Source organism: Nansenia antarctica (genome assembly GCF_963989245.1).
Source record: "Nansenia antarctica genome assembly, chromosome: 5".
Lineage (NCBI taxonomy): Eukaryota > Metazoa > Chordata > Actinopteri > Argentiniformes > Microstomatidae > Nansenia > Nansenia antarctica.
Genome location: NC_137690.1, coordinates 56,710,487 through 56,718,486, shown reverse-complemented (window position 1 = coordinate 56,718,486; position 8,000 = coordinate 56,710,487).

Genomic DNA, 8,000 nt, shown 5'->3' with positions numbered 1-8,000 from the left:
AATCCTATGGGTAGGATTTTATGTATTTCCATTCACAAGTCTTGTACTCATTGTGTCAGGTTGTTAATATGCATGACTACGTCAAATCCAATCGAAATTTATTTTACTTTGCATACAGACGTAATTTAAATAGTGAAATGCTTTTGAATCTTGCTCTTTGAGCAACAACAGTCAACAATAATCAACAAATCAACAGTACAATATAATATAGTAGTAATAAAACAGTAGTAGTGCATAAGGGTGTAGTGTAAGTAGCAGCAGTAATGACTGTAATAATAACAATAGTAATACAAGGTCAAGTGTATGTAGCAGCAATAATTTACAGTAATAGGGCAAAGGTGCTGACTGTAATGACTGTAATAATAACAATAGTCATAAAATGTGACATGTATGTAGCAGCAATAATGTGGGGAGGTGAATAGTGAATGTGAGTTGGTTTGTTTCCTTTCAGTATGACCTGTGATCTGTCACCAATCTAATAATACTATTGTAGACCTTGAAATAAAGCCACTTAATTTGCAGAGGGAAGGAGATACCTTTTCAATTAACTTCAGCTCATTGTCCACTAGGCATTTATGCATTGTAACTCATCATTGTCAATGCTTCAGAGTACCTGCCAACAAATGAAGAAGGATATCTATTCACACCAAAACAACACTTATATGGATGGAATGTGGGCTGGTACAATTTTGTACCAACAGGGGGCGACCTTGTATCACATGAGGGTTAGGTAATCACATCTACAAACCCTATCAAAGATTATCCATTGATTTACAAAAGCAAAAGAACAGAAGCCATAAGAAAGAAAGAAGATTGATTTACTTTACTGACTAACAGGGAATAAACAGCATATTCATTTGACAGGCAAGTCTATCAGACACAGTGAGTTCACTTTTATAGATGTAACAAAGACATCAAAGCATAGGAGCCACAGTAACTCTTTATTTACCTTGGCTTTGTAAACACACATCTTATTCTGATGGAGTTTAGTTCTAAGCACGCCTATCCCATCTAAGCCCTTCATCTCTTTCTAATGTGTACAGATGTTTTCCTCCTGGTCTGTTCTGTAGTAAACAATGGGGGGGCAGTTTGGACAGGGATAGCTGGAGGGATCAATGAAAATGTCACCAAACCTTGAAAGAGAGTGGGCAGCTGTGTTTCCTGAAGGCAGAAAAATGGGGACAAATGCAATGTCTGTACAAACCCTTATTCATATTGATGCTGTCGTGTTAATTATGATTATTATTTTACGAGACACCCTGTCATTACATCTAACACTAGTGCTGTACTGATTCTCCCATAATAGCCTACTGATTGTTTGGTAACGGTTTGATAATGGCCCAGTACTAATTACTATATGTATGGTGTATCCATTGTTTATTTGACACAAAACTGAATGTATCCATTGTTTATTTATATAACCTATATATTTCTTAAGTAAATGGTATGTGCTGCGTCTAACATAACTGTAAGCCAAAGGGGATTCTGCAAGACCGTTATTGAAACAGAACAGTTTCCCATCCACATGTAAATGCAATATCATTCCAAATCATTGTTACATCCCTACCTCTGCAGAGGTAAACAGAAGAAGATGTAAAACTGAAATGGAAGAGTGTAGTATATTTTTATAGGGGGTCAGTACCTATACAGTCACCTGAGATGAGACAGTCTGTAAAGCAAATAAAGGCACGGTGTTTGGAGACCTGCTGGGTCACTGGGCCCAGATCCCTGGACCTCAACCCAAACCCCAGCCTCTCTGGCTCCCCCCGCAACAATAGGGCAGACGGTAATTCCAGTCTCCGTCTTTTGTCAGGGCCCACATGGGGCCATGAGTAAAACAGCTCAACTCACTGAGGGGGTCCAGAGCCCTCCCCTTCCCTAGACCGGAGCACAACAACCGGTTTCCACAGATCCTTGGGAAACAGTGGAGGAGCAGTGAGGCCCGTGGGCCTGTCGTGGTCATAACCGCAGTCGTACCGACAGAAGATGACATCTGTACTGACAAATTCGCCCATTAAATTGTGTCATGTTTAATGTAAGTGTAATGTAATACAGGGGACCTATTCAACCACTCAATGCATCTTGTGTGAACTAACACTTGTAAACTTGTTTATTGACACCGTAATTCAGAAGTATTGTTATATTTGTTTGCATTACTAAGAGTATTCACAGATTTACAGGTTTGAGAGTTGCTAGGGAGATCCTTAGTTATTTGCCCACCCTGTGGGGCACAGGTATCCCACCAGGTGTGAGCAAGAGAACGTTTGAATTCTTGTTTGCATGTGTCCATGTCCATCCAACTTGATGGGATTACCAGGTTGTGGATCGTTCTCTCCGCATAGATTAATTGTGCTCTCACTGCATTTCTCCTCTTCTCACCTCAGAAGTTCAAAGTGAGATGAGTGGAATGGGGTAGAGGACAGGGATGGTGGGGTGGGCCTGGATGGGGGGAGGGGTTGGGGGTAGCTCTCTTCTTCATGCAAGTTGCCAGCTGGAATTAACCATTTCATCTTGAAATAAACATCACTGTCCAACAAATAAAGCTGGTATGTTTTCATACTTCAGTATTAAATGAGTCTCATGGACCTCACTGTAACTGACCATTTTCTCACATGAACTTCACATGCATTCTTCTTCGAATCGCTCTCTTTCTGTCTTTGATTGTCTCCCAAATACATAGTGCAGATATGGTCACTCTCCTCACTGGCCACTCAAGTTCATCATGGTGGATACTTGGCTTCTGTCCTTTGGCAGGTCAGAGGGCTGAGGGGTCAGACACAGTGACCTTTCATACAGACAGCCTTTGATGATCTCTCCCAGGCACAGCTCCCCAGGTCCCTCTTTAGCAGCCCGTCACATACACCAGGTTTGGCCCCATGAACTATAACCCATTACATCAAAAGAGATACCTGACCAATTCATATGTTGTGGTTTGTCCTGCTGTTTGTACTGCATTTTGTTGTGTTTGAAAAAAAGAAGCATTCTTACGTTCTAAATGTTAAAATACAATACAATACAAATTTTTTCCTCTTTAAACGAGTAGCATTAACTTTTCATATGTGTGCAGTTTGAACGTTTGTGTCGTGGTGGTTGGATGATTCCCAAGTCCCTTACTGTTATAGGATCATCTGACAGAGAGGGGCTTCCAATCCTTAGACCAGGAGCTTAGAGAGAGAGATAGTGAGGGAGGAAGAGAAAGAGAAGGAACAAGTGAGAGAGGAGGGAAGGTAAAAGAGGAGAGAGGTCCAAGATGAAGGGAGACCAGAAGAAAAGGGGCAATTACTGTTCCTTTATTATGGAAATGGTAATGAAGTGGGACAGGGGCCCACAGACAATAGAGGCCACAGGCAGGTTGAGCGTCACCGTGTAAACTGCTTCCTGTTAGGGAGCCATTTAGCCCTCACTTTTACTGACTAACAAGGCTTCTCCACGCCAACTACAAAGAGGCATCCCCCATCAAAGCTGGGGGCTTCTGGTGTCTGTCCAGTCCAGACAGACCTTTCCCAGGCCAGAAATCTAATGATGCAGTAGCGCTTTAGGGTTTAGCTCTAAACAGCTTGTTTTGTTATGCTTGGTCAAGGGAGGTTGTTTTACTGAATCATTACAGCTTCTAATGACGCGACTGGAGAGTAACATGGGGCTTTCAAGAGTAATATTAGGTAATGCTGTGATATTTTCAAACTGTTAGGAAATCCAACATCATGATTACTCAACATAGACAGAATAACATGTCTATATCGCAAGTGATTAAGTGTATAATCCTGAGTGGAAACACGAATATAACTGCAATGCAGAATCAACCAACTATCTCACTTCAGAAGCAATTGTAAGGCCCAGCATAACTTAGTCATAGAGGCCCAGCAACCTAATGAGTGTGTGTTTGTTTTGTTTGTCATATTAATAGAATATGATACGTTTTCACCTCTCACACTTGTAGGGCTGTTACGCTCTGCTGCCAAGCACCAGAAGTAATACATTTGTCCTGTCTATGATTAGATTAGATTATGTTCAACTGTATTGTCATTGCAGAGTACATGTACCAGACAACAAAATGCAGTTAAGCATCTAACCAAAAGTGCAAATAGTGATATAAAACATGATATAAAACATGACAGTGATAGTGATAGGTACAGTATGGCAAGTATGGTAGTTAGAGCCAGAGGTATATACAGTTATGAGCTGTGTACAGTTAAGGTAGTTTATGTACAGTGTGGTATAAATAGAGGCTATATCATGTGCAATGTGCAAACATATGGTATGTGCAAAGGTAGTACTTGTATACAGTGATAGTGCAAAGGATAATTGAGTGATCACATTGACCAAAGGAGTGTGCAACCAGCAGTAGTGCAAAGACTAAATTGGATTGGTCGATAGCAATACTAAGATATACTTCTAATTGTTAGCAAACAATCCATTGAGATCCGGAGTTGCAGTGTCTTTCTTTATGTATAGCCGATACAACTCAAACGTTGGAACTCAAACGTTGGAACTCAAACTTGGTTGACAACCCCAAATAATTTTCTGTGCAAGTGGACTCTGTGCACTAGGGGCAGTGTTGTGATCCAGACAACTTCACTGACTCAAAGTGACTGTGTTTGCCTAAAGAGAATGGACAGAGGGGGGCGCTCTAACAGTTGCAGGTTAAGGGACTGGATAGGGATGGCCCTTTGCTGTGGTAAAAAAAAAAAAAAAAGATTGGGGGGCTGTATCTATTGTCCTTTAATGAGAGGCTTTGATCTGGGACTGAGTTTAGTGTTTGTACACCTGGGCCACTGTGCTTGCGTCAGATTGGTCGTCTGCTGGTGTTGGGGGGTACCCAGCGTTTTTCAGGTAACACTTCTCAGTGAGCTGCTGCTGCTGGCGTGGGAATGCAGTAAAAAGAGTCCTGCCCCCTTTGTTTACTCCTGTTTTACGGTCTGCTGGCCCCCAGCTCCTGCTTACCACTCAGTCTCCCCAGGCAGACACTGGTGCTCAGGCCCTGGCTGCCCACCAAGAGAAGGTCCCACCTGGAGCACTGTGGAAGCAATGACTCAACTACATTCAAATCATCATAATTGTGTCAATGTGCTGGGGTTTATTTTCTTGAAGTCATAATCAATGATTACAACTGATGCCAATGATTATGGCAATGGATTTGATTACCAGAAAATAGGATTTATAAACCATGTTATTGTTATTGTTAGTTGTTTATTCCAGTACTTACCATAAAAAGAGCTCTTTAATTAATAAACAAGAATTCCAAAGCTGACATCAATTGTACATTTAGAGGAAGAGGGTGATGTGTTTGCTCTGGTCCCATTTATGGTCCCATTTTTCTGTGTAATGCATGTCCTTGCAGCAACCATCTCTCAACCCATCCTACCCTCTCATATCTAATGCACCAAACCCATCTCTGGAGTGAACAGCATATAAGATCCCCACTACAGACAAACAAACCCACATATAAACCATGGATTGGGTTGGGCTGTGATTTCCTGAAGGTTCCCAGCATAGCTTTATCCGGTCTTTCCTACAGTCATAGCTATCCGGATGGTGAGCTCACTCTGAAGTGTCCAGTTTATGCGTGTGTGTGTGGAGGTGGGGGGTGAGTGGTTAGGGGGCATGAGTGTGTGTGTTTGTTGGGGGGGGGGGGGGTTTGGGGGGCATGTTTCCTCAATGGTCTTATGGTCATATTCTTTTTTATCTCTGTGCCATTTTAAACCTATCTGCCACGGAAGCATGTGTGTGTGTGTGTGTGTGTGTGTGTGTGTGTGTGTGTGTGTACATGTGTGTGTGTGTGTGTACATGTGTGTGTGTGTGTGTGTGTGTGTGTGTGTGTGTGTGTGTGTGTGTGTGTGTGTGTGTGTGTGTGTGTGTGTGTCTGTGATGGTACAGCTGGGGCTGGAGCGAAGAGATTTAACTGTGTTGTCTCACACACTAGTGTCTGCTGACCTCAGCTGCACATATTTACACCAGGCAACACAAAACCTGGTTAAAGAAATAGAAAAATGCTAATTTACTGCACAAGAGATTTATCTTTCCATTTTGTGGCAAAAAGAGAGTAGAATAAATAATTATACTTCTATAATTCTTATTTAATTATATATTAAATTCCCTCTTCCCTCTTTAATATTCAGTAGTGTATTTGCAAGCAACGTGAATTTCAGTGAAAAAATCTAATCCCTTGACGAGTTCAAAAAGTAACTTGTCTATGTGGATTGGTTTATACAAGTATTCCTAACCCACGCCCTTTGAACCATTAAAGGTAATTTGAAATTCCAAGAAAACCGTAGCACGCCAATTAATAACAAATCAATGAATGACAAATCGATTCATAACAAATCAATTCATAACAAATGATCGTTTATCAAATGTATACATTTCACTGGTCTAGCTATTCAGGTGATAATAATGAAACAGTTCTTGAGACAAAAACATTGCACGAAAAAACAGTGTAGTTGCTAGGCGACCAAGCATTACAACAAGTTGTAAATCAACGCTGGTGTCACGCTGGCTACCTGACCTGCTGCTCCTGGCACCTTCAGAGAGAGCTGTAACCATGTCAACAGGCAAGATCAGAATCATCAGTCCAATGATGAGAAGAAATACCTACAATGTAAGAGCCCATACAACTGATACATAGCATCATCCGCTAAACAAATGGGACATATTGATAATTGAAGTATTAACATACTAACTGTTAAAGGCGGTAGTGGACCACCTGATATTAGTCTTGACCAGATAATGTTTCTATTTTGTTTTCGATACTCTTTTACTCATTTACTGTTATTCCTTGTATGTTTTTAATTTTAATCTGTTACCTTTTCTTTCTTTTGCACTGTATCGTACAGCACTTTGAGCTGCTTCCTTATGTAACAAAGGTGCTATATAAACAGAGCTTCTTCTTCTTCTTCTTCTTCTTATTATTATTATTATTATTATTATATAAGTGATGGGCAGGCGTAGATCAACTGTATGGTTAAATTCCTGTGTAAAATGAATATATACAAATATTTCCTATGTGAATACTGTTACATAATTGCACATGCATTGGTTCAAATGGGTCAAATGAAAATGAAGAGCATTACAGTTAACATTTCCCTAAAGGGATTAAAATACATGTGTGGTTATTAATTTACTACATAGCTAACAAGTATCACTATTTGGTCATAACATAGCAGATATCTAACAGAATATTACACTACTTGCTGTCAATTAAAGCTTCACCCTATTCTCTTCAGCTAAGCTGTACCAGAGTCGTGGTTACGGTAACACCTTTACTTCCCTAGAATATCCTCAAAAACACCCCCTCTGCAGGATAACGTTCATCATCCCTGGTGTCAAAGTTGAGCCTGCTGACATTAGCATGCCAAAGGTCTCAGGGTCTACTCTAGGGCACCTCAGTGGGGGTGTGGGGGGGTAGGGGGGGCAATTACTGTTCCCACTAATTCTTTTTATCCCTTTCAAAGGGACGGGTGATTAGAAGAGGAAAGTTTAGATTTCCTGAACTTGAAATGGAAACGCAAAAGTGACAGACGTATCTTAGGGCTCAATCCACATCAGAGAGGGGCTGGGAGTGAGGGCTGTGGGGAGGGGGGCAGTAGGAGGCTTAGTTGGGGGTTGAGGTGGTTTCACTCTAGTCCTATCTGTCCCTATGGGCAACACCTTTCCTCATTTACACAGTACCACAGTTACACTAGCACTCATAAAGTAACATTAAAATACAGTAGAACACCTGCAATAGAAACTAGAACTTTGAAAAATCACTTTGAAGGATTAGTAATACACCAATGAAGGAAGCACAGACTATGACTAGTCTAAGGCAAGAAGAGACTGTTGAAATGACAGTGTCATTGGAAGATGTTCTTTCACATAATTATAGTAGTGTAATTATATCCTGAGACAAATAGTCTGAAAATTAAGGTGAACACAATAAGAAAAAGGACAGTATTTAGGAGATAAAGGTGAGGTGACGAGACATATGTGGTTTTGGGATAGGTTTGGTTTAGGGTTTAACTCAC